Below are 26993 nucleotides of genomic sequence, written 5' to 3' on the forward strand. Positions count from 1 at the left end.
GAACCATGTACAAGCATGAAGAGTTTAGTTTAACGTGACATCATGTTCGGCACAGACATTATATCTGACCTCTAGCCCATTACACCCTTAACGAACAAAAATATATCAATCTCAATCTTGAAATTTGCAAGTGGGCAACATGTTCAACAGATTACAGAACCGAGAACCAGAGGACACAGGTTTAAATTGAGGGGGGGAGGAAGATTTAATGGGAATCTGATGGGCAATTTCTTCCCACACAATGCTTCTTTTCTAACTATTCTGACAATCGTCAAGGCTTGGAGATTACAAACCTTTAATCAGATGCTCGTTCTGGAAGTTTAATCCCATTGTTATTAGATGAAAGTTAACATAATGTGTGAAATAATAACATATAAAACATAATAAAACATAAAACCTCGGCTACGAAGTGTTTAGGGAAGTCACATGGATTTTATCGTTACTGTATTCCACTCTTAGCCTTCTTATGTTTCTCCTGGTAACACTGAAACAGACACCTGACTCTCCCTTTGGGGCCCCTGTTCACCTCACTTAAACACAATGAACTTTGACACTGTCTGGTGTGCTGCATGTAATCTTTACCACAGAACAAATACTGCTTGTTCATGTAGAAACAAGAAACTGCAGATGCTGGGTAATACGCATAAAATGCTGGAGTAATTCAGCAGGTCATGCAGTATGTCTGGAGATCATGGATAGGTGATGTAGAAACAAGAAACTGTAGATGCTGGTTAATACACATAAAATGCTGGAGTAATTCAGGAGGTCAGGCAGTATGTCTGGAGATCACGGATAGGTGATGTTTCAGTTTAGCCAAAAAGTGCAGGAAGGAAATGTAGATGTGTAAGAAGGAACTGCAGATGCTGCTTTAAAGTGATGATACAAAAAGCTGGAGTAACTCAGCGGGACAGGTAGAATCGCTGGAGAAGGGATGGGTGACATTGCGGGTCGAGACCCTTCTTCAGACTGGTGACGCAGATGCTGGTTTACACTGAAGATAGACACAAAAAGCTGGAGTAACTCAGCAAGTCAGGCAGCATCGCTGGCGAATAGGAATAGGTGGCGTTTCAGCTCAAGACACTTCTTCAGATAGAGTCGGGGTGGCATATCTTTCATTAGTTTGTTCTATGTACCTTTTCACATCACTCGGTTCCCAGTCCAAGTGACTCTCAGTCTGAAGAAGGGTCTTGGCCCGAAACGTCACCTTTACTTTTTCTCCGGAGATGCTGCCTGACCCATTGGGTTACTCAGTATTTTGTGTCGAGTTTCAGTTTAGACCCTGTTTATTACAGTCTCCTTACACACTAAGTGCGGCATTTTTATTTTTTCCCTGCAACCTTGTGTGTTTCCTCTGGTTATTCCAGTTTCCCCCCACATCCCAAAGATGCCCGGGCTGAGAAGTAAATTAGCCAGTGTGAATTGATTCGTAGATATGTATTAGAATCTGTGGAGGGGAGGAGGAGATACTAATGGAAGAGTGGAAAGTGTTAAATGGGTTAGCGTACCACAAGTGTAAATAGGTGTTTGATCGTTACCACTGACTTGGTGGGCTAAAGGGACTTGTTATGTGCTGTACCCAGAGGACATAGGTTTAAGATGAAGGGGGAAAGATTCATTAGGAACCTAAGGCGTAGTTTTTTTTACACAAAGGGTGGTGGGTGTACTGAATGAACTGCCGGAGGAGGTAGTTCAGGCAGGTACTATCGCAACATTTAAGAAACATTTAATCAGGTACATGGATAGGAGAGGTTTATAAGGATATGGGCCTCCTCAGACAGCTGTGGAGCCCACTTCAATGGATATTTCTCAGGTGAAGATTGACAGATTCTTGATCAGTACGGGTGTCAAGGGTTATGGGGCGAAAATGGGAGAATGTGTTTGAGAGGGAGAGATAGATCAGGCATGAATGAATGACTGATGGGCTAAATGGCCTAATTATTCCCCTACGACTTATGTACATAAAATAGAGGCAGTGTAGATGGGGCATATTGGTCGGTGTGGCAAGTTGAGCCGCAGGCCCTGATTCCCTGCTGTCTGATTCTATAAAGTATCCCTTTGTCCATTTTATTAAAATAATAAAAATGTGTCCATTTCATTAAAATAATAAAAAAATTGGAATATTGTAACTAGTAGAGCACATCGACATGATAGACAATAATAGAAGATGGGAAGCAATCCAATAGGATCATTCAATACCCCGACCACAATTGGTGGAGGAGGTATCAGACCCCATCTTGCCAACTCTTGAAGAAGGCTCGGTGGTGCAGCGGTAGAGTTGTCGCCTTACTGCACTTATAGCAGCAAAGACATGGGTTCAATCCTGACTACTGGTACTGTCTGTGCGGAGTTTGTACATTCTCCTCGTGACCGCGTGGGTTTTTCCCCGAAATCTTTGGTTTCTTCCCACATTCCAAAGACGTACAAGTTTGTAGGTTAATTGGCTTCGTGTATAATGTAAATTGACCCTGATGTGTGTAGGATAGTGTTAGTGTGTGGGGGTTGCTGGTCAGTGTGACTCAGTGGCCGAAGGGCCTGTTTCCATGCTGTATCTCTAAGCTAAAAACTAAACTTCACTGCCTGCTGTACCTGCACGCTTTGTACACCAATCACTGAAAGTTGGCGTGCAGGAACAGCAGGCAGTGAAGAAAGCTAATGGCATGTTGGACTTCATAACGAGAGGATTTCAGTATAGGAGTAAAGAGGTTCTTCTGCAGTTGTTTAGGGCCCTGGTAAAACCACATCTGGAGTATTGTGTACAGTTTTGGTCTCCTAATTTTAGGAAGGACATCCTTGTAATTGAGGCAGTGCAGTGTAGGTTCACGAGATTGATCCCTGGGATGGCAGGACTATCATATGGGGAAAGATTGAAAAGACTAGGCTTGTATTCACTGTTTAGAAGGATGAGAGGGGATCTTATAGAGACATATAAAAATATAAAAGGACTGGACAAGCTGGATGCAGGAAAAATGATCCCAATGTTGGGGGGAGTCCAGAACCAGGGGCCATAGTGTTAGAATAAGGGGGGGGGGCATTTAAAACTGAGGCGAGAAGGAACTTTTTCACCAAGAGAGTTGTGAATTTGTGGAATTCTCTGCCACAGAGGGCAGTGGAGGCCAAGTCACTGGATGAATTTAAGAGAGAGTTATATAGAGCTCGAGAGCCGAGCAGAATCAAGGGATATGTGGAGAAGTTGGGCACAGGTTATTGATTGTGCATTATCAGCCTTGATCACAATGAATGGAAGTGCTGGCTCGTAGGGCCAAATGGCCTCCTTCTCCAACTATTTTCTATGTTTCTATGTTTCTAAACTAAAGGCTCCTGACCCAAAATGTCACCTGATCATTGTCCCCCCATAGAGGCAGCCTGGCCCACTGATTTCTTCCAGCATGGCATCTGCAGGTCCTTGTGACTCCCTTATACAAAGTTCTTGAATTGATATCAGTTTTACCATTAATGACTTCTTTGTGTTCTTTACAGTGAATGATACAATCGTACTTTTGTTTATGCATTGCAGATTTTCACCTTCTTGCATTTTACTACCTGTTGAACCATGGGTTCAGTGAGCTGCCCGAGTACAGTATGGTAGCAATGCTGGATGACCTCCAGATAGCATATTATGACAGCACACTGCAGCGGGCTGTTCCCAGACAGCGATGGATGGCCCAGTCTTTCCCGCAGGATCACTGGGATTCAATGGCCATCACAGTGGCAGGTTTTCACGGGATTGTCAGTGGAAATGCTGAGATAGTTTACCAACAGCAACATGGTGTCTCAAGTAAGTGTCCTGACCGGACCTGGGGTTGAGACCCAGTGATGGCACAGATGGATTTAGTTTTAGTTTTGTTGCTGTCACTCCACTGCTGGAGTACTCCGATAAATGTTTTTGTGCATGTTAGTCAATCACATCAAAGAATACTATTCATAAATACAATCAAACCAAACTCAAGTACAATAGGTAGAGCAACGTGGAGGATACAGAGTGCAGAATATGGTTCTCAACATTGTAATGCACCAGTGCCAGAGACAAAGTCCAGTGTGTACAGTGGGGTCGAGGTGAATCGGACAGTACCGTAGCATAAGAGAGGACTGTTCAGAAATCTGATAACACGGCACGGTAGCGCAGCGGTAGAGTTGCTGCTTTACAGCGAATGCAGCGCCGGAGACTCAGGTTCGATCCTGACTACGGGTGCTGCACTGTAAGGAGTTTGTACGTTCTCCCCGTGACCTGCGTGGGTTTTCTCCGAGATCTTCGGCTTCCTCCCACACTCCAAAGACGTGCAGGTATGTAGGTTAATTTGACTGGGTAAATGTAAAAATTGTCCCTAGTGTGTGTAGGATAGTGTTAATGTGCGGGGATCGCTGGGCGGCGCGGACTTGGTGGGCCGAAAAGGCCTGTTTCCGCGCTATATATATGATATGATATGATATGATAGTGGAGGAAACAGTTACTGAGTCTGGTAGTGCACGCTTTCAAGCTAACGTACCTTCTGCTGGATGGAGGCAGGAAGAGGAAGGAATGACCAGAGCGGGACAATTCTTTGATTATGTTGTCTGCTTTTCTGAGCCAGTTGAAGTACAGATGGGTCAATGGTGGGGAATCATGTTTGTGTGATCGACTGTGCCACATCTCCACCTATCTGCAATTTCCAGCGGTCTTGGGCAGTACCCTTTCCAAACTAAGTTGTGATGCAACCTGTCAGTGTGCTTTCTATGGTCCATTTGCAGAGGTTTGTAAGAGTCATTGGAGACCTGCCGATCTTCCTTAGTCTCCTGAGGCAGGAAGGGAACTAGAAGCTCGCAACCTTTTTCACTTCAGCACCATTATTGCTGTTTAGGATATTTACTCCATCACATTTTGATAGAGACATAGCCCATCTTCTATATTAAATGTGTCCTAACTGCTGAACACCCATTGACTGGTGATAGTTTCTTTATGGGTTAATATTACTGGTGTTGATATTCAACACCAGTAATAAGTGGATGGATTGGATCATCTGTTTTATGGGGCTGGAATGAGGGAGAAACAATTAGTTTATTTCTAGCCTGATAACATAGAGATGGGACCTTGATTTAAGGTGCAAGATGGTAACTATGATGTATTCCCTCTGTAATAATGTTCTGTTAATGCAGCATTCCTTAAGCTTTGGCAACAATCCTCAGAAAGTATAACAATCCCAGACAGTGCTACTGTCTTGATGTACTTCCCAGCTGCATTGCCTTAACCTTCAGACTGACCTGTTGGCTCTGTAGCATTACCCATCTGACAAAGCACTTCATTTGTTCTTTATGCACAACAGTGCAGAAGTCTGAGTCCTTCCCTTCTGACACGGCAGAACTATTTTAGTGTTACATCCGCAAAAGTAAATTTTCCTCAAGGATTCCCCCCTCACCACTCGAGGTTAGTCCATGCCCTCAGTATATAGACCATGGGGCATTGAGACATTGAGTCACACAGCATGGAAACTGGCCCTTCTACTCACTGAATCCACAACTGATCATCAATTGTGCAAAGATGGATTAACAGCAAACTGCAGATGCTGCAAATCTGAATTTAAAACAGACAGGAGGAACTCAGCGGGTCAGGCAGCATTCTGTGGAAAAATGGACAGAAAACATATTGGAACAAGGCCATTTAAAGTGATGGAGTAAGGGGAGAAACTGGAAAAGAAAAGTAGTGGCAGGACAAAGCCTGGTAAGTGATAGATGGATACAGGTAGGGGTGGGGGGGGGGGAGAAAGGGTAGAAGTTAAAAAAAAGAATATAGTGTGAGATAAGGAAAGAGTAGTCGGAGTAAAATGTAAAGCTGGTGGGATGAATATATACTTGGAAGGGAACAGGGGACAACTACATTAATCCCATTTATTCCCTCAATTTTACCACTCAACCCTTTGCCCACCCCAGATTCTGCACTTTTCTACGGACAAGGGATATTTTTCAGTCACCAATTAACCAAACACCACTGAAGATAGACACCAAATGCTGGAGTAACTCAGCGGGACAGGCAGCATCTCTGGAGAAAAGGAATGAGTGATGTTTCGGGTCGAGACCCTTCTTCAGACTGGCGTCAGGAGGGAGGGAGATAAATGTATAACGAAGTGTGAAAACAGGGCAAAGGGAATGAAGATCAAGGAAAATGTAGAATAGATAATTGAAAGCTGGGAGAAGGTAACAACAAAGCGAACAGAGATGAAATGTAGTCGGAGACAGTAAGTAAGACTGGTCAGAGAACTGGAAAGGGGGAGGGATGGGGACAGACAGAAAGCAAGGGTTACTTGTAGAGAAGTCAATGTTCATACCGCTGGGCTGTAAGCTCCAATTTGTGCTGGGCGTCACTCTGACAGTGGAGGAGCCCCAGGATAGGAAGATCAGTGTGGGAATGGGAGGGGGAGTTAAAGTGTCCAGGAACTGGGAGATAACTTAGGTTTAGGCTGACAGAGCAGAGGTGTTCAGTGAAATGATCGCCGAGCTGGCGCTTGGTCTCGACAATATATAGGAGTCCACACCTGGAACAGCGGATACAGTAGATGAAGTTGGAGCAGATGAACCTCTGTCTCACCTGAAAAGACTGCACGTGTCCCTGGACAGAGTCCAAGGGGGAGGTATAGGGACAGGTGTTGCATCTCCTGCTGATTGCAGGAGAAAGTACCTGTGAGACGGGGTGGTTTTTTGGTGCGAAGGGGCGAGTTGACCAGGGAGAAACAACCAACACCAATGGGTTTGGGGAATGGGAGGAAACTGGAGGACCTGAGGGAAACAAATGCAGTCAAATGACAAACTGCACAGAGCACCCCAGGTGTGCAAAGAGGTTGGGTTGCTCGAGCTATGAAGTCGCAGTTCTATCAGCTGTACCAGTGCACTGTCCAAACCTGTTCCTGAGTTCATTGCTACACTGGTATAAAATGTACTGCTAAGATTAAATTCAACTGGACATCGACTTGAATCAAAGGTGGTGTAGCACAACTGCTTAGGAAGGGTGTAAGAGAAGAACATCCCTGTCTGCTCCACCACTGTACAGGACTACAGATGCTGGAACCTTAATTGAAAAATCAACTGCTGGAGGAACTCAGCAGGTCAGGCTACACCTGGGGAGGGAAATGGACAGATAACATTTTGGATCAGGAGTAGTCTGAAGAACCCAACTTGAAATATTGTCTCTCCATTTCCTCCACAGATGCTGTCAAGATCTAAACTCAACTTCAATTGTGAAGTTCCAAACCCTATTTCAACCTATATCTACATAACATTCTGTTAGTTAGCCACAGGAATCTAGATATGTATTTGTATACATTGTGTATGCAAGCAAAGAATATCACTGTGCCTCGTCACATGTGGAAATAAAGTATTCTTATTCCTATTCCTATTCCTAACCTCTATATTGTGGCGGTCCCGGCGTTCAGGCCACTCCTTGGGTCAGCCCCCTCGTTACGTGACGGACAGGCGTAAGGGGTTAAAAGCCAGCCCGTTGGGAGGCGTGGCTCATCCCTAGGTGGACTACGCTGTGAGCAGGAGCTCACAGCCTAATAAAGAACCTTATCTTAAACTGCCTGACGTCTTGCCTTTTCTCTGGCCTCCGCCAGGCCACTACAATATGTCTTTTAGATAAAAATGAAACCATGCTTATTTCAACATTGTAAGCTACTCACTTTCACCCTTAAAGATAATGAAGGCTGAAATACTGGCGAAATATAACGGGTGGGCACACTTTTGAAACATCGCAAAATTGAGGGCTGTGGCAATCTGGCACAGAAGAAAGAATTGGGGCCTGGGATCAGACAGGCAAGGAAGACATGGTGTTTAAGAGGCTTTTAGATGGGCACATGGAAATGCAGGGAATGGAAGCATATGGATCCCATGCAGGCATATGACTACTTTATTTTGCATCATTTTAAGCACAGACATTGTGAGTTAAAGGAATGGTGCAGCGATAAAGTTGCTGCCTTAAAGCGCTAGCAGCACCTGCAACCTGGGTTCGATCAGGACTACGGGTGCTGTTTGTACGGAGTTTGCACATTCTCCCCGTGACCACGTGGGTTTTCACTGAGATATTTGGTTTCATCCCACACGCCAAAGATGTACAGGCATGTAGGTTAATTGGCTTGGTGTATGTGTAAATTAACTCTAGTGTGGGTAGGACAGTGTTAATACGCGGGGATCGCTGGTCGATGCGGACTCGGTGGGCCGAAGGGTTATAAACTAAACCAGTGTTATAAACTAAACCTGCTCCTGTGCTGTTCTGCTCTGTGTTCCGTGTTCTGTGATGCCTGTTTGTACCACGCTGAGAACTGATTTGTTATTTGCCTCTCCCCTCCATCCCCCTCCCCACAACTCATATCCTCCACCCCTCCCTCAGCCCCAGCTGTTTACATTGTCCAGGGTTTCTGCGGCTGTGGAATGGACAGTGACAATTCCACTGATGGGTTTATAACACTGGGCTATGACGGGGAGGATGCCTGTGCTTTCGACAAGGACAGGATGCGTTGGGTTGCACTAAATCCAGATTTCCAGGCGCTAGCAGATCGGTGGAATGTCAACACCTTCATGAACAAGTATTTCAAAGGTCTCCTGGAGAAGGACTGTGTGAAGTGGCTGCTGATATATCTTGAGTGTGGACAAGAAGCGCTACAGAGGAGAGGTACACGACGTAGGCACTCTGACGGGTGGGGCCAGGGGATATCCTCGAAAGACCAGGTGGGAAATATCATGCACTTCATTCTGTCACTTGGCTGTTCAGTTTAGTTTCGAGATACAGCTCGGAAACAGGCCCGACCAGCGACGCCCGCACACTAACACTATCCCGCACACACCAGGGACAATTAGCATTTATACCAAGCCAATTAACCCACAAACCTTTGTACAAACCTACAGTATTTGGAGTGTGGGGGGAACCGAAGATATCGGAGAAAATCCATGCAGGTCAGGGGGAGAACATACAAACTCTATACAGACAGCATCTGCAGTCGGTATCAAATCCAGGTCTCTGGCGCTGTAAGGCAGCAGTTTGACTGTTCATGGAAGAGGGTGTCAGTAAATTGGCTGGCAATGTGCCTCTTAGATGGAGACAGTGGTTAGAAAGTGCAAGTGAAAGATAAATATTGCACCAGTGTGCTCTATCCATAGGCACATAGACATTCAGGAAATGGAGGGATATGTATCTTGGCCTTATGTTCAGGCCTTCGGGCCTTGTGGCCTGAAGAGTCTGTTGCTGTGCTGATCAGAAACCCAATCCGATTCACTATTTGCCTCTATTATTCCTTAGGATGGTGACATCCAATTTCCAACAGTTCTCTGGTTGAAGAACTTGTTCCTCCCATACCCTCTTGGAATATTTAATGTTATTATTCAGCAGAGATTCATGAACAAGTAGAAGCCATCATGTCTGCAGTATCAATCCCAATGGTGAGTTATACTCCTCCATTGGCCCTTCCATCTGCACTGTCAGTTAAAGTCAGGAGCTAAGATAAAGAACATGTCAGTGATATTAAAACAAAATATTTTGTTGTTTTGCCAGAAATGCAAAATGAAACGAGAAACAGCTGGAAACTCTGTGTAAGATAGAACTGCAGAAGATGGTTTACACTGAAGATAGACACAAAATGTTGGAGTAACTCAGCGAGTCAGGGAGCATCTCTGGGCATTCCTTGTCTCCAGAGATACTGCCTGACCTGCTGATTTACTCCAGCATTTTGTGTCTAGCCTGGAAACTTTGTTCAGCCAGAGAAAAAGCTCTGATTGGGAAAGAGGTGAGGTGGAGTGATCTTACAACTGAAGGCTTTTCTTCATATCTTCACTGATTCTAATGCTTCTTACACATGCAGAAACCCCTGAGGTGTTTATTGGGATTAAACGTGATGGGTCTCGATCACTGAGACTCTCCTGCCTTGCCACAGGCTTCTACCCACAGGCCATCGATGTAACATGGCTGAGAGATGATGAGGTGGTCCCCGAGTCTGAATCCAGTGATCTGTTGCCCAATTGGGATGGGACTTACCAGCTGAAGAATACAATTCAACTGAGTAGAGAAGATGTGGCAAAATTCTCCTGTTACATCGAACATGCAACTCTGCTGCAGGGAGTCAATGTTCCACAGGGTAAGTGGCAAGTCAATTAGTCTGATCACTTGAGACAATAAACCTCCTGGACTGAGATAACAGCCTCAACTCTCACTGTTACATAAACTGTGGATTTGGACTTTATACTTTGGAGATACGGTGCAGAAACAGGCCCTTCAGCCCACTGAGTCCTCGCCGAACTGTGATCATCCCGAACATTTACACTATCCTACACACTAGGGACAATTTACAATTTTACACAAGCCAATTAACCTACAAGCCTGTATGTCTTTGGAGTGTGGGAGGAAATCGGAGCACCCGGAAAAACTCATGCAGTCACAGGGAGAAAGTATAATGTCCGTGCAGGCAGCACCTGTAGTCAGGATCGAACCCAGGTCTCTGGCGCAGTAAGGCAGCAGCTCTACCATTACGCCGCTGTGCTGCCCATTATTAATTTGTGGTTATCTAATTGTGGTTATTAATTGCCCAGAAATATTGATATTCAATGGAATGTAGTTTTAGTTTAAGAGATACAGCGCAGAAACAGGCCCTTTGGCCCACCGAGTCAGCGTCAACCAGCGATCCCTGCACACTTACATTATCCTACTTATCAGGGACAATTTACAATTATACCAAGCCAATTAACCTACAGACCTGTATGTCTTTGGACTATGGGAGGAAACCGGTGATCCAGGAGAAAACCCACGCATTTCCCGGGGAGAAGGTACAAATTCTGTACAGGCAGGATCCACAGTCTGAATTGAACCCGGGTCTGTGGCGCAGTAAGGCAACAGTTCTGCCGAGTGGGAAAAGCAGAGGCAAATGAAATACAGTGTAGCAAGTGACTGGTTATGCATTTTGGTAGTGGGAATAAAGACGTAGACTATTTTCTAAATGGGTAGAGAATTCATAAATCTGAGATGCAAAGGGACTTAGGAGTACTAGTGCAGGATTCCCAAATAGTTCGTTTGCAGATTGAGTCGGTGGTAAGTAAGGCAAATGCAATGCTAGCATTCATTTCGGGAGAACGAGAATAAAAAAACAATGGTATAATGCTGATGCTGGTGAAGGCCATGTTTGGAATATTGTGAGCCGTTTGGGCCCCATATCTGAGGAAAGATGCGCTGGCTCTGGAGAGGGTCCAGAGGAAGTATGACCTGGGGATGATTAAGTTAACGTATGAGAAGTGTTTGAAGTCGCTGGGCCTGCACTCGCAGGAGTTTAGAAGGATGAATGGGGATCTAATTGACATCTACCAGATAATGAAAGGCCTAGTTAGTGGATGTGGAAAGGATGTTTCCAGTAATGGGAGAGCCTAGAACGAGAGGGCACAGGCTCAGATTAAAAGGAATTACCTTCAAAATGGAGGTGAGCAGGAGTTTCTTCATTCAAAGGGTGGTGAATCTGCGAAATTTATTGCCACAGACAGCTGTGTGGGCTAAGTCATTGGCTATTTTTAATGCAGAGATTGATAGGTTCTTGATTACTACGGGTGTCCAAGGTTACAGAGAGAAGGCAGGAGAATGGGATTAAGAAGTAAAAATAGATCTGCACGAATGAATGGTGGAGTAGACTCGATGGACTGAAAGGCCTAATTCCGCTCCAAGGGCTTCTGGTCAAAATTATTCTTATGTCACCCTCAACTCACCATCCAAATGTCGGAACAATGGAGGCAAGATAGGCTGATCCTGGCCAAGGTCTCTTATCTTCTTTCTTGGTCATCCAGCTAATTTTCTAATTGTAGTTAGTTGTACAAAAGGACAAGAGTGGTGCAAAATCCGACCCCATTATCAGACTGAAATAGCAGCAGCAGTTCTTTAGCTGACTTATTTGTTCCTGAGATGGCTTCTGCAAAGATTTTTACAACAGGGCCAAGCTGTACAAATAGACAGGTGGGGGGGGGGGTGTGCGTGTGCGTGTGCGCGCGTGCGTGCGTGCGCGTGGGTGTGCGCGTGTGTGTGTGTGTGAGATAGAGAGAGCGAGGGGGAGGGAAGGAGAGAGGGAGAGAGAGAAAGAATGTGTGTGAAAAAATTAAACTCTCAGCTTTCATTAAAATGTCAGCAAAGTTTAAAACTTTTGAAATATTAACAGCTATAAATGGGTTCATTTTTACTTGCTATAATAACAATCATCAACGAAAATATCCTTTAATACCTCAACAGTGCAAATAATCTTTTTCTGACATGTATTTGATTCTTTAAATTCTTAATTAAGTGCTGCAGATAAAATCACAAAGCCTCAATTGTAATATGAACTTTAACGACTTTTCATTGATTTTTTTTAACCCATCCATCCTCTGGACAATTACATAAACCTAAGACTTTATTGCTTTGTAATTGGATGTGAACAGTGCTAGTTTAATGTAGATAATAAAATCATTACAATGTTGTTATTGATCAATAAATATTGAAAATGGACCATAAATGCCTACAGAGAGGGCAGTGAAAGAAGATATAAAGATTAGGATCGTGACTGGAGCTGTAATCGTTCCTCTCATTCTCCTGGGGATCATCCTTGGAATTGGTTGCTGGAGGAAGAGGAAAAGGAGAAGCACTCCCAATAAACAGAAGGGACCAGCTGACAACAGCAGAGACCAGGAGAGGACTGCAGTGACCATGAAGCACAAGCAGCTTCCTTTGGGATGGAGAGAAGGTTTACCGGAATGATGCCTGGACTAGTGGGGTCTGAGCCACAGGGAGAAGTTGGACAGACTTGGATTGTTTTCTCTGGAGTGTCGGGGATTGAGGGGAGACCTGACAGTAATATATCAAACTGTGCGGGGTAGAGAGAGGGGATTGAGGGGAGACCTGACAGTAATATATCAAACTGTGAGGGGTAGAGAGAGGGCAGACAGTCAGAGTTTTCACCAAGGAAGGAACTATCAAACATGAGTGGGTTTAGCTTTACAATGAGAGCAAAGTTTAAAAAAGATGTGCAGGGCAAGTGTTTTACACAAAGGGTGGTGAGTGACTGGAATGTGCTGCCAGGGGTGGTGGTGGAAGCAGATACGACAGTGGCATTTGAGAGACTTTTCGATAGACACATGGATATGCAGGGAATGGGTGGATATAGATTTTAGTTTAGAGATATAGATTATGTGCAAGCAGATAAGAACTTGTCTTGGCATCATGTTCGGCACAATCATTGTGGGTCAAAGGGCCTGACCTTGTGCTATACTGTTCTATGTTCTATGCTCTATATTCTATCAATGCTGACGGGTGGCTTTACGTTCAGCCATTATTTTTTTTAGTGCTGTCTTCACTGCAGTTATCCTGTGATTGCAAACTCATTCATTGCACCACATTTTGGAATAAAAGGTCGCCCATTTGATTGATTGATTGATTGATACTTTATATCACATGTCACGTGTCACAGTGAAATTCTTTGTTTTGCATAACATACACAAGGTATACAAAGAGTCCCCATGTGTAGGGCGCCGACACAGTTACAACGTAATTGTTACAGTCCCCAATGGTCCCTCTTTGTTCTGGGCAGCCCCTCCATGTTGGGTTCACCTTTGTTATCCGCGCCCCCCCCCCCCCCTCCCCCCAACCCTGGGACCATCTTTGCTCTCGGCAGTCCTCCCATGTCGGGTCCCCCTTTAAAATAGATACAAATAAGTTTTATTTTCCAGAAGGTGGAAGATTTGCCTGAACCTTCTATTCCAGCCGGGGAGACAAGGTGAATGAGTATTTTCCAAGTTGAGACACATAGATTTTTAGATCAGAAATTAATCAAGGATTGCAGGAATTGTGAAGTAAACTGATCAAAATCAGATTGGGCATAATGTTACTGAATGGTTCAGTCTGTTCAAGGGGGCTTACAGCTGATTTCTAATCTTATTTAAAATAAAACATAAAAAAGTACAGCTCAGGAAGAGACCTTTTGGCCCACAATGTCTGTGGTGAACATGATGAAATGCTAAACTGATCTCATCCAACTGCACATGATTCACATCCCTCTATTTCCTGCAGGTCAGTTTGTCAATCTAAAAGCCTCTTAAACATCATATACATATCTTGCCAGAGATAGACTCAAAAAGCTGAAAAAACTCACCTGGTCAGACAGCATCTCCGGAGACAAGTAGTAGGTGACATTTGGGGTCGAGACCCTTCTTCAGACTCCAGAGATGCGGTCTGACCCGCTGAGTTACTCCAGCTTTTTGAACCTATCTTCGGTTTAAACCAGCATCTGCAGCTCCTTCCTGCTTATATTGCCACTTCTCTTAGTCACATAAGCTGCATTCCTGTTTCACATACATGATGGTGTAGTGGAGAAGTAATTGCATCTGCATTTAATGCTTCACTCAGTCCTTCAAGTATTTGATGGGCCAGTCAACAGGGATCTTTGTTTTCAAAACGAACCATGCTCCACACCACAGCTTGGATAATATTGCTTAGTTTAGTTGCAAGATACAGCATGGATGCAGAACCTGCAGCCCATCGAGTTGATACCAACCATCTTCCACACCAGTTCTATGTTATTCTTCTTTCACATCCTCTTTCCATACACTTCGGACAATTTTACAAAGGTCAACTCACCTACAAACCTGCACATCTTTGGGATGTGCGAGTAAACCGGAGCACCTGGAGAAACCCCACGTGGTCACAGGGAGAACATGCAAACTCCACATAGACAGCATCCCAGTACCTTGTCATGTGAGTATTTATGGAACACAGTAACCTATTTGTTGACCCGACAGAGCACTGGGAACAATACTCATTATCAAAGCTGTGGTGTAATAGCTGTGGACATGTTTTATGTACAACAGACCGATAATTTTATTGTATATCCACCAGTGTCATTTCTGTGTTATGAGTGTTTAATAAAATACTTTAGAATGAGTTTTACCAAGATTTATCATGCTACATCTGAGCTATATACTTGTTTTCACATTGTTAACACTGCAGACAGCTCTGTACTCAATCATGAGTTCAGAAGATCATAAGTGATAGGAGCAGAATTAGGACATTCGACCCATCAATCAAGGCTGATCTATCTCTCCCTCTTAACCACATTCTCCTGCCATCTCCCCATAACCCCTGACACCCGCACTAATCAAGAATCTATCTATCTCTGCCTTAAAAATATCCATTGATGGCCTCCACAGCCGTCTGTGGCAGAATTCCACAGATTCACCACCCTCTGACTAAAGAAATTCCTCCTCATCTCCTTCCTAAAGGAGCAAACTTTAATTCTGAGGCTGTGCCCTCTGGTGAGATGCTCCCACTGGTGGAAACATCCTCTCAACATCCCCTCTATCCAGGCTTTCACTATTCGGTACGTTTCAATGAGGTCTCCCCTCATCCTTCCAAACTCCAATGAGTACAGGCCCAGTGCCGTCAAACATTCATCATATGTTACACCACTCATTCCTCACACCTCCAGATTCAGGGACAGTCTCTTCCCAACTGTTATCAGGCAACTGAAACCATCCTACCAACAACTAGGGTGCAGTCATGAACTACTGTCTCCTGCAATGGAGATCCTCGGACAATCTGTGATTGGACTTTATCTTGCACTATACGTTATTCACGTTATTTCCTTTATCATATATCTGTACACTGTGGATGGCTTGGTTGTGATCATGTCTTTCCGCTGACTGGTTAGCACATATAGTTTAGTTTAGTTGAGAGATACAGGGCGGAAACAGGCCCTTCGGCCCACCTAGTACGCACCGACCAGTGATCCCTGCACACTGCATTTATCCTACACACACTCAGGACAATTGACATTTATAGCAAGACAATTAACCTACAAACCTGTACGTCTTTGGAGTGTGGGAAGAAACCGAAGATCTTGGAAAAAACCCACACAGGTCACGGGGAGAATGGGAGAACGTACAAACTCCTTGCAGACAGCACCCATAGTCAGGATCGATCCCGGGTCTCTGGCGCTGTAAGGCAGTAGATCTATCTCTGCATCACCGTGCCGCCATGCCGTAACAGAAGCTTAGCACTGTACCTCGATACACGTGACAATACACTAAACTCACACTCAACTACAGGTATGTATCAATGTAAATTACATTTGCCAATTTGTTTCCACTTTTCTACTCCATTATTTTAAACTGTGGATATTGTTATCAGACACCACAGGCACAGGACCTCCTTCTCTACTTCTACCCACATATTGCAGATACCCATCAACCTTAGCTGAATGGTGATGGTCAGTTCCATTTTACAAGGATATCTACTCGCATTTTACCCTGATCACAGTACATAGCGGACAGAGAGACCGGAGAAGGAGAGGGTGGCGGCCGTTGAGTGGGAGCAGACAAAGCGATGGCCGACAGGAAGAAGCAGCCAAAGTGCGTAGGAAAGAAGTGCAGGTGGTGGTTTACACCGAAGATAGACCCAATAAGCTGGAGTAACTGGCGTTGATTTTGCAGACCTTTCATTCATTTGTTCTCTGTACATTTCCATATCTCTCATTTCCCTCTCCCCGGACTCTCAGTTTGCAGAAGGGTCTCGACCCGAAATACCACCTTTTAGTTTAGTTTAGAGATACAGTGCAGAAACAGGCACTTCGACCATCGGAGTCCGCGCCGACCAGCGATCCCTGCACATTAACCATATCCTACACACACTATGGAGAATTTACATTTATTCCAAGCCAATTAACCTCCAAACCTCAACGTTTTGGAGTGTGGGAGGAAACCGAAGATATCGGACAAACGTACAAACTCTGTACAGACAACACCTGTAGTCGGCATCGAACTCGGGTCTCTGGCACTGTAAAGTACTAACTCTTCCGCTACGCCACCGTGCCGCCCTCTTCCTTTCGCCTGAGATGCTGCCTGTCCTGCTGAGTTGCTCCAGCTTTTTCTGTCTATCCGAGGAAGAAGCAGGTGGGAGGTGAAGGAGCTCCAGTGCGACCGAGCGCGTCCTGTAGGTGGTGGCGGCCCAGAGAAAGTGCTGTCCCCAGGGGCTACAACATGAACTGCAGCAACAGCTGCATCAACCGGACCCCATGCAGTGGGTGAAGCAGAGCTCACTGGTGCACCTTGCCAGTCGATATGGTGCAATAGAACTTTGTTTATCCCAGGAGGGAAATTAATCTCCCAACAGCCATAAAAACACAAAAACACATAGTTCATGAAACATGAAATTAAAGTGTCGAGTGGAAAGGATTGGGGATGTGCAAAGATTGGGGGTGGGTGGTCAGTCTAAACCTCAGTCTACCCTACGACAGAAGGGGGAGTTATACAGTTTGATAGCCACAGGGAAGAAGGATCTCCTGTGGCGTTCTGTTCTGCATCTTGGTGGAACCAGTCGGTTGCTGATGGTGCTTCTCAGGTTGACCAGTGTGAGCTGTATTGTCCAGGATGCTCCTCGGTTTGAGGGGCATCCTCCCTTCCCCTAGATCACTTCCCATGAATCCAACTCCGCTCCCAGGACAGAGCCAGCCTTCCCGATGAATTTGTTAATACTGTTGGCGTCCGCGGCCTTCGCCCTGCTGCCCAGCGCACAGCAGCGTAGAAGATGGCACTGGCTATCACTGATTGGTAGAACATATGCAGCATATTACTGTCGGGGGTGGTGTCGGAAACTGGGGCTCTAAGCAGACAGTGAAACTGTGCTCGACAGGAGAGGCAGTGGCAGGTTCATCCGCTATATCCTTAAACTGTTATAAAGGGATCCATTACAATTAGGGTTTACCGTGCTCACTTTACAACAGAACTGTCTAAAAGTCCTGACATTCAGTATAGTTTCACCAACACCTTTCAGCGGATAGCAAAATAAATTAAAAATTGCAGATGTTGGAAATCTAAAATAAAAAGGGAAAATGCTGGAAACATTCAGCAAATTAATCAGCCTCTGTGGGGGGTTAAATGAGGGCTAATGTTTCAGGTCAAAGGGTCTGCTTTTCTCCTGCATTTCCCGTTTTGATTTGAGTTGATGATTTTGTCCACTAAAATGGTCAACTTCCCTTGACTGGTGTACGTGAATGTACATGCCATGGTGTACATGGCTGATGTAAGTGAAACTTTTGGGGGGCAGAATACGTACCTCTTTTCTCAGACAACAAAATCCTGAATTTGAAATAAATGTGAGAAGACCGGATGACTAAATGAAGAATATGATTTGTATTTATACAGGAGTTTCAAGAACATAGAACTCCGAACCGTACAGCACAGGAACAAAATAAGACGCAAAGTGCTGGAGTAACTCAGTGTGTCAGGCGACATCTGTAGAGAAGATGGATAGGTGATGTGTCGGGTCAAGACCTTTCCATGTTCACCAGAGATGCTGCCTGTCCTGCTGTTTCTCCAGCATTTTGTGCCATTTTTGTTAACCAGCATCTGCAGTTCCCTGTGTCTCCACAGCACAGAAGCAGGCCTTCAACTCACAATGCCTGTGACACACATGATGTTAAATTAAACTAAACCCTTCTGCCTGCATGTAATCCATATCCCTCTACTCCCTGCATATTAGCGTGTCCATCTAAAAGCCTCTTCAAAGCCACTATTATAGTTTCCCCTGGCTGTGTGCTCCAGCCACCCACCACTCTATGTGTAAAAGAAATTCCCCGCACACCTACTTTAAACTTTGTCCCTCACACCTTAAAGTTATTTTAGTCTCTGCACTTGGGCGGAAGGCTCTGACCATCTATTCTGTCTGAGGCAGTAGTTGCTTTGCGGAATGTGATCGCCGCATTCTCCTGCAGCACTGGTGTTAAAATAGGACAGAGAAAATAAAACAGTTCAGCACAGGAACAGGCCATTCAGTCTACAATGCCTGCACCAAACATCATACCAAATTAAGCTAAGCCCATTTTTACGTACACACGATGCACATGCCTCCATTCACTGCCTATCCATGTGCCTATCAAAAAGCCTCAAATGCCACTGTCATATGGACTTGCACCACCACCACCCTTGGCAGTGTGTTCCATGCATCCACCACTCTCTGAGTAAGATAGAAATAAGCATCTACAGGCATTCCGAAAACAGGTTGAGAACTGGCTCAGGGTGAGAAGAACAGAGCAAAATGATTAGTTTAGTTTAGTTTAAAGATGCAGCACAGAAACAGGCCCTTCAGCCCATCGAGACCGCACCGACCAGCGATTCCTGCACACTAACACTATCCTGTACACACTAGGAACAATTGTACTTTATACTAAGCCAATTAACCTGCAAACATGTACGTCTTTGGAGTGTGGGAGGAAACCAAAGATCTCTGAGAAAACCCACGCAGTTCACAGGAACTTACAAAGTCCGTACAGACAAGCACCCATAGTCAGGATTGAACCCGGTCTCTGGTGCTATGAGGCAGTAGCTCTACCGCTGCGCCACTGAATCCACACTAACCTGTGCACCAGCACTATCTTCACATTATAAACAATTTACAGCTATTACCGAGGCAATTAACCTTGAAATCTGTCCGTCTTTGGAGTGTGGGAGGAAAAGTGAGCACCCGATGAAAACCCATGTGGTCATAGGGAGAACTTACAAACTCTGTACATACAGCACCCATAGTCAGGATTGAACCTGGGTGTCTGGCACTGAAGGCAGCAACTCCAGTGCTGCACCACCATGCTGGCCTTATTGTTGTAGGATGTTGTAGGGAATGGAGGTATATTACGTGCAGGCAAATAGGAGTTGGTCTTGGCATCATGTTCAGCACAGTCATTGTGGGACAAAGCTTCTGTGTTCCTGTGCTTTACTGATCTATTGTGGTGATTGTGGAAACAGATAATAATTACTTGATTGCTGATATCTTAAGTGTATTTACCAGGTACATTAAATATTCAGACAAAACTAAATTCCATTCCCGAGTCAACAAATTCCCACACCCCATTCAGCGTGAAACATTAACTTTATTAGCATTTAACATGTACTGATATATTTATTTTCTGTTAATATTTAACTGTGAGTTTGTTTCCATCTGTGTGTGCAATCTGGGTGACCCTGATTTTATTTCGGAGTCACGTGAGTGACTACGTGAAGACCCCGTCCAGCACGCGTGCGCGACATTAGCGTTCATGCAGTGCACCGCGACGAACGGGAGTTCAAGGTGCTCCCGCTACAAACTAAAAAGTCGGGCCGACAGGTAAGTTCTACCGTGGCCGTAAGTATTTTCTCTCTGGTCTGCTTTAGGTCCCAAGATGACCAAGACCAGAGGAAAGAAATTTGCAGTCGCCCCCGTTCGTTTTCCGTTGAGGAACGTTCTTTGGAGGGGGGGCAAGAGGCGGCACAACTACCGAGCCGAGCCCAGCACCGCTAGTGCAGCCTGAGCAGCGGGCTGGAGGTACCTGCAGCCAGAACCGGGCGGTAGTGTCTGGACGATTCGGACGAAGATGCTACACCGCTACACAGCGGCACTGGCAGCCGCCTAAGCCTAAAACGGCTTATGGAGCAATGCTCCAGCGAGATCTGCTGAGAGCAGCAGCAGACTCGCCAAGGGAGGGCCCAGATCGCCCAGGCACTCCCGCAGTGCCCTTTAGGGGCACTGGCCATTGCCTCACCTTCGTTTGAAGGCAGCATTGGCGACCAGGTCTGGGCTGGTCAAGAAGAGGGGTTGTTGGCTGAAGATGTCCGGAGTACGCAGAGTGTACAGGATCAGGAAGAGCTGCTGGGTGTGGTCAACCGCTACGTGGACATTCCACGAGGGGGTCGGCCTTTAGAGCCGAAACTTGCAGCCAGCATTGACCACCTGTCCTCAAAAACCCTACAAGAACGGGTGGTCAATGAGGCTCTTGAGCTATACACAGCCCCAGAAAATTGTACATCATTAAATGTACCAGCTGTAAACAGCCAAATTTGGGGACATTTGGGGCAGGAACCTGGAGTTGAAGCTCCAGAAAATCCTTAAACTGACTGCAGCGATAACATCATATGCTCGGTCCATTGATGGTGTGGACATTTCCACAAATCAGCAAGATACACTAGCTCTGCTGTGCACCACTCAATACCAAATAAATGGTTTACGGAAATTATCAAGCCTGCCCTCAACCCTAAGTTTGCGGGACTCTGCAAAACACCGGGTTCAGAACCTCCAATTCTGCTTTTTGGAAAGGATCTCCCAAAAAAGGTGAAAGACCTAGAGGAAGAATCCAAGACCTTTGGTCTCGTGAGGGCAGGCTTGGGACCGAGCAGACCTAACAAACCCAGGCGGCAGTACCTCACGGCGTCCACCAGTCATAAACCACCATATGGGACTGGTGAAAGCTCGGGGTCCGCAACCATTCCCCGTAAGCCTTTTAGGCCAGGGCCCAGAGCGGACCCCATGGAAAATGCGCCACCCCCCAACAACAACATCAACGTCAACAGCAGCCCTCTACAGCCCAGCAGACACCTCATCGTCCAGCGAAGAGGCAGAAGAAGAATTAACACCAATCACCATGGAGGTAGGTGGGTCTGGTACCTTTCGGCATATGAGCAGTAGGGACTCTATACTAACAGGGAGGAGATTGCACTTGTTTTTTGCATGCATGGGAAACCATCACTAATGACAAATACATACTAACCTGCATTCATGGCTATAAAATTGACTTTGTTCATGAAAACATTCCGCCAGTTCAGCACATACCCCAAAGGGTATTCACCCTCTCAGTCAAAGACAAACAAGAGGGTCAAGCTGAACTTGTGAGGCTACTAGCAAAAGGTGTCATTGAAAGAACAAAACATGAACCTTTGGAATTTGTGTCTACAGGGTACTTTCTAGCAGGCATTGATTTAAAAGATGCCTACTACTCAGTACCCATACACAAGGAGCACCGTAAATAATTAAAAATTTATCTGGATGAAACAGCTATGTCAATTTAAAGCCTTACCAAATGGACTAACCTCCGCTCCAAGGTTTCACTAGAAGCTTAAAACCCGCCTTGGCATTATTGACAAAACAAAAGCATATAGTCATGGCGTACTTAGATAGGGAAACCTTGGAGACAGCTATTTTGGCAGTAGCAGCCACCAAACGTTTGTTTGAAACTTTGGGGTTTGTCATACATCCAGATAAATCCAATTTTACACCGTCCACTACCATGGACTATCTTGGATTTACGATTGATACTGTTCGCATGGTTGTAACTCTGCCAAAGTGGAAAGCATCACAATTGGCACTATCATGCCACGAACTAATGCATAAACGTCAGCCAACCATACGGCAGGTAGCTAGAGCTGTTGGTAAAATGGTAGCAGCTTTTCCAGCTGTACAATTTGGGCCTTTGCACTACCAAAATTTACAAAGAACAAAAGTGCACGAACTAAAGCAAAACTCAGGTCACTTTGACCGAGCATGTATTTAACTGCTGAATCCATTACAGAGTTACAATGGTGGACAAGGAACATTAGCCTCAGTTCCAGTCCCATAATTATCTCCAACCCAGTATTAACCATTCAAACGGATGCCAGTGCCTTGGGCTGGGGAGCAACTAACATGCTATCCAGCACAGGGGGCAGATGGACTAACTCTGAATCATCTTGCCTACAGACACGGGGTATCAACTATTTAGAAATGTTGGGTGCGTTTTATGGTTTAAAAGCATATGCATCTAATACGCATCATGCACATGTCCGGTTGCAATTAGATAATACCACGGTGGTGGCTTATATCAACCACATGTGTGGTATAAAGTCAATATCGTGTGATAAATTGGTCAAAAATACAGTGGCAGACACCAGGTCACGCAAATTTAACGATAACATCAAATGGATGTTAAATCCCAAAATATTTGCCGAAATTACAAAGCAAAATGGCACACCAGATATCGATCTATTTGCATCCAGGCTGAATCACCAGGTACCAACGTATGTCGCTTGGGAACCAGACCCTGAGGCAGCAGCAGTTGATGCATTCACGCTGTATTGGGGGGAAAAATGTTCTTTTATGCTTTTCCTCCCTTCTGCCTCATCAGTCGGGTATTACGGAAGATTCAATTGGATTCCGTCCCCAGCAGTCCGGAATTATTAATCCACCCAGTGTCAGGCATTAGTCACCCGTGCCATGACAGAGTCAATCTCCTGGCTTGCAGATTCTAAAAAGACCTCTACTGGGCCTGGGACTGTCTGAGGACGCCATCAACATGATGACCGCATCCCACCGGGAGTCCACCAGGAGACAATACCTGACCAATATAAGGAATACTTACCTGGCAGGGGAGATACCTTGATCACTCAGGAGGTTTTCCCAGGACAAGGCTATCCCATTGCACTTCGGGTGTGCTGACGCCTGCGATGTCCCCAAATGCGGGATACTCGACTGCAAAATTTGTGGTAGTGGGGGACTGCGTTCGCTCTCTCCCCTCTTAAAATGGGAACGGTATTGCTCCAAAACAGGAACTACCTACACTACAGCGACACCCACCAGTGTTGTGCAATTCCTGGTTGGATTACATCAGGAAGGACTCAGCTACAGCGCCATAAATACAGCCAGGAGTGCGTTGTCAGCTTATTTGGTTCCAGCAGCAGGACAACTGGCTTTGGGGTCCCATCCACTAGGAATCAAAATCATGAGGGGCTTTTTTAATACTAACTCCTCCAGACCAAGGTACACTCAGATCTGGGATGTCAGCATTGTGCTGACGTACCTTAGGGGATGGCCACCGCCCAGGGCACTCACGCTGGAACAACTTACACTGAAATCAGTCATGCTCATGGCACTAGTGTCAGCTTAAAAGGTACAATCCCTCCACCTCCTGAGGCTCGACAGCATGACAGAGTCATTGGACTGTTTCACATTCCATATTCAGGGACTGGTCAAACAAACTAGACCAGGTACCACGCCTCCAGTCATGGAGTTCTGGGCATATTCATCTGAACCACGGCTGTGTGCCAAGACCACCTCGCCAATTACATAGACACAACATACAACTTAAGAGGGAGAGAAAAAGCCTTATGGATAAGCCACAAGAAGCCTCATGGTCAGGTGACGAGCCAAACCATTTCAAGGTGGCTCAAGCAGGTGCTTAAGTCCGCGGGAGTCAATACGAATGTTTACAAATCTCACTCCACCAGGGCTGCATCTACGTCGGCGGCTAGTCAAATGGACGTGCCAATTGACCATACTCTGGCCAGAGCAGGATGGTCCTCGGAAAGAACTTTCCAAAGGTTTTATAATAAACCGCTGGCGCAACCTGCTACATTTGCAGACAGAATTTTAGAGTCTGCAGATAATATTTAATTTGAGCCCTGGGGAGCTCTCTGTTTTTGTTGTCATTAATAAACCTTTTTTGTTCACAAACAGGTTTCTTGATCGCGATAACATACTTCCTCCCTCTAAGGTCTTCAGACAGTGAGTGAAGCATGAGCTGGTACACGGTTCGGAATCACAGAAGCTTTGAAGTCTTCACGTAGTCACTCACGTGACTCCGAAATAAAATAGTAAGATTAAATGAGAACTTACCAGTTCGAAGTTTGATCTGTATTTTATGAGGAGTTACGATGAGGGACTACGTGCCCTCCGCTCCCACCCTTTTTTATACAGATCAACTGGTAATCAAGTTCTTATTTTTTCTTTACTATATTTATTTCAATCGTTGTGTTTTTTCTGTGAATCCACACCGCTGCTTTGAAGAATGTCGCGCACGCGTGCTGGACGGGGTCTTCACGTAGTCCCTCATCGTAACTCCTCATAAAATACAGATCAAACTTCGAACTGGTAAGTTCTCATTTAATCTTACTAATTTGTTGCCTAGGTATGAGATTCCTAGCAAGGACAGAGATGAGGCAGAAACCTGACCTAGTCTTTTTGGAGGGGATTGCAGGATTTTGATCCAACACCTGTGAAGGCAAGACAATAGATTTACAAGCAGCCTCAACCACACCTCAGACAGTGCCATCGAGGCACTCATCACTTACTGTGAAAAAACATGCCCTGCACATCTCCTTTAAACTCTCATCTTAAAACTATGCCCTTTAGTATTTAATGTTTCCATCATGTTTAGTTTAGTTTAGTTTAGTTTAGAGATACAGTGTGGAAACAGGCCCTTCTGCCCACCGAGTCCGCACCGACTAGCGACCCCCACGCATTAACACTAACCTAGGGGCAATTTACACATACACCAAGCCAATTAATCTACATACCTGTACGTCTTTGGAGTGTGGGAGAAAACTGAAAATCTCGCAGAAAACCCACGTGGTCTTGGGGAGAACGTACAAACTCCATACAGACAGCACCTGTAGTCTCGATCGAACCCGGGTCACCGGCGCTGCAAGCACAGCAAAGCAGCAACTCCAGCACTGCGCCACCGTGACCATCCCTGTCCTGACTATCTATACTATCTATGCCTCTCATAGTTTTATGTACTTCTGTCAGGTCTCTCATCAAACTCTGGCATTCTAGCGGAAGCATTCCATATCTGTCCATCTGTTTAATGTAGCCAGCACACCCTAGTCGAGGCATCATTCTTGTAAACCTCTGCACCGTTTCCATTGCCTGTACATCCTTTATGTAATGGGTCAACCAAAACTGCACATAATACTCCAAATGTGGACTACCCAAAGTCAGGGATATCATACATCTTAATCTACTGGATCAGCCTGCCATGCAGGATGGGCCACATTTGGCGTGTCAAATGCCATGTAGGCAAGATCCACCATCCTACCCTCATCGATCGATGTACCAGGGTGGGGTCCAGTACAGGCAAGACCAACAACTTTAGTGACACATGGATAAAAAAAACTAATTGGGTAGGCCAAAATAAGAATGCAAGGAAACAACAAGAGATTTGGTCAGAAGATAGACACAAAATCCTGGAGTAACTCAGCAGGACAGGCAGCATCTCTGGAGAGAAGGAATGGGTGACATTTTGGGTCGAGATCCTTCTTCAGACTGATGTCAGGGGAGTGGGAGGTACATAGATAAGGAAGTGTATAGATAAGAAAGTGTAGGTTGTGAAAACAGGACAAAGGGAATGGAGATCAAGGAGAGTGTGGAATAGATCATTGTTAGTTGGGAGAAGGTAGCATAAAAGCAAACAGAGATAAAGAAGGGAAACTCTCTGAAAAGCTTGACAAGGGGGGAGGTTTGCTATATAGTGAGAAGCTGAGGTAAATATCACACCTTTATTGAACAGCAAGCTGCTTCGAAACAAATAAGTAACAAGCCAACAGATGGTTACACTGATAAAGTAAAACCAACAAGGGTGTATGCAGGATCAGCGGAACGTAAACTCTGGCCTTGAATTAGGATACTGTTTGGTTGGTTTCTGTGTGTGTACACAATGAGATTCTTGATCATGTAAATCAGAATATGAAAAACTGAGAAAAAAGTAAAATATATTGAATTGAATCGAACTGAATAAAATTTATTAGCCAAATATGTATACATACAAGTAATTTGCCTTGGTGCTTTGCTCGCAAGTAACAAAACAACATATGGTAAATAGTTAAGAATAAAACATTATAATTTAAACATGTGAAGAATGAAATAAAATACCAGAGCAAAGGGAGGCTACAGACTTTTGGTTGTTAAATAGAGGTACTGCTCGTGCAAAAAAGCTGTTTTTATGTCTGGCTGTGGCGTCTTTGACAGTCCGGAGTCGCCTTCCAGAGGGAATTGCTTCAAAGAGTTTGTGGCCAGGGTGAGAGGGGTCAGAGATGATCTTACCCGCTCACTTCCTGGCCCTTGCAGTGTACAGTTCGCCAATGGGGGGAAGGTTGCAGCCAACAACCTTCTCGGCTGATCGAACGATGCGCTGCAGCCTCCGGATTTCGTGCTTGGTGGCTGAGCCAAACCAGGCCATGATGGAGAAGGTGAGGACAGACTCTATGATGGCAGTATCAAACTGGACCATCATTGCCTTTGGCAGATTGTGTTTTCTCAGCACCCGCAGGAAGTATATTCTCTGTTGGGATTCATTCCTCTGTTGGGATATATAAATTCATTCTTGCAAAACCTTTCACAACTTCAGAACACGTCAAAAACATTCAGAGCCACGGAGTATTTTTTGAAATGTAAACACTATTGAATGAACAAACAAAGATCATTGAGCTGGAAG

At 45.1% G+C, this 26993-nt stretch overlaps 1 long non-coding RNA gene and 1 other non-coding gene across 2 annotated transcripts in view; one reads left to right on the top strand and one right to left on the bottom strand.

The window, feature by feature from the left end:
* Positions 1-26993, bottom strand: part of LOC144603240 (uncharacterized) — a 150594-nt gene that overhangs the window by 95922 nt on the left and 27679 nt on the right. The window lies entirely within an intron of this gene.
* Positions 23137-23300, top strand: LOC144603281 (U1 spliceosomal RNA). The gene has a single exon (XR_013548593.1). It is a non-coding gene; the product is annotated as a U1 spliceosomal RNA (small nuclear RNA).

Source organism: Rhinoraja longicauda, chromosome 19 (assembly GCF_053455715.1).
Source record: "Rhinoraja longicauda isolate Sanriku21f chromosome 19, sRhiLon1.1, whole genome shotgun sequence".
Classification (NCBI taxonomy): Eukaryota; Metazoa; Chordata; class Chondrichthyes; order Rajiformes; family Arhynchobatidae; genus Rhinoraja; species Rhinoraja longicauda.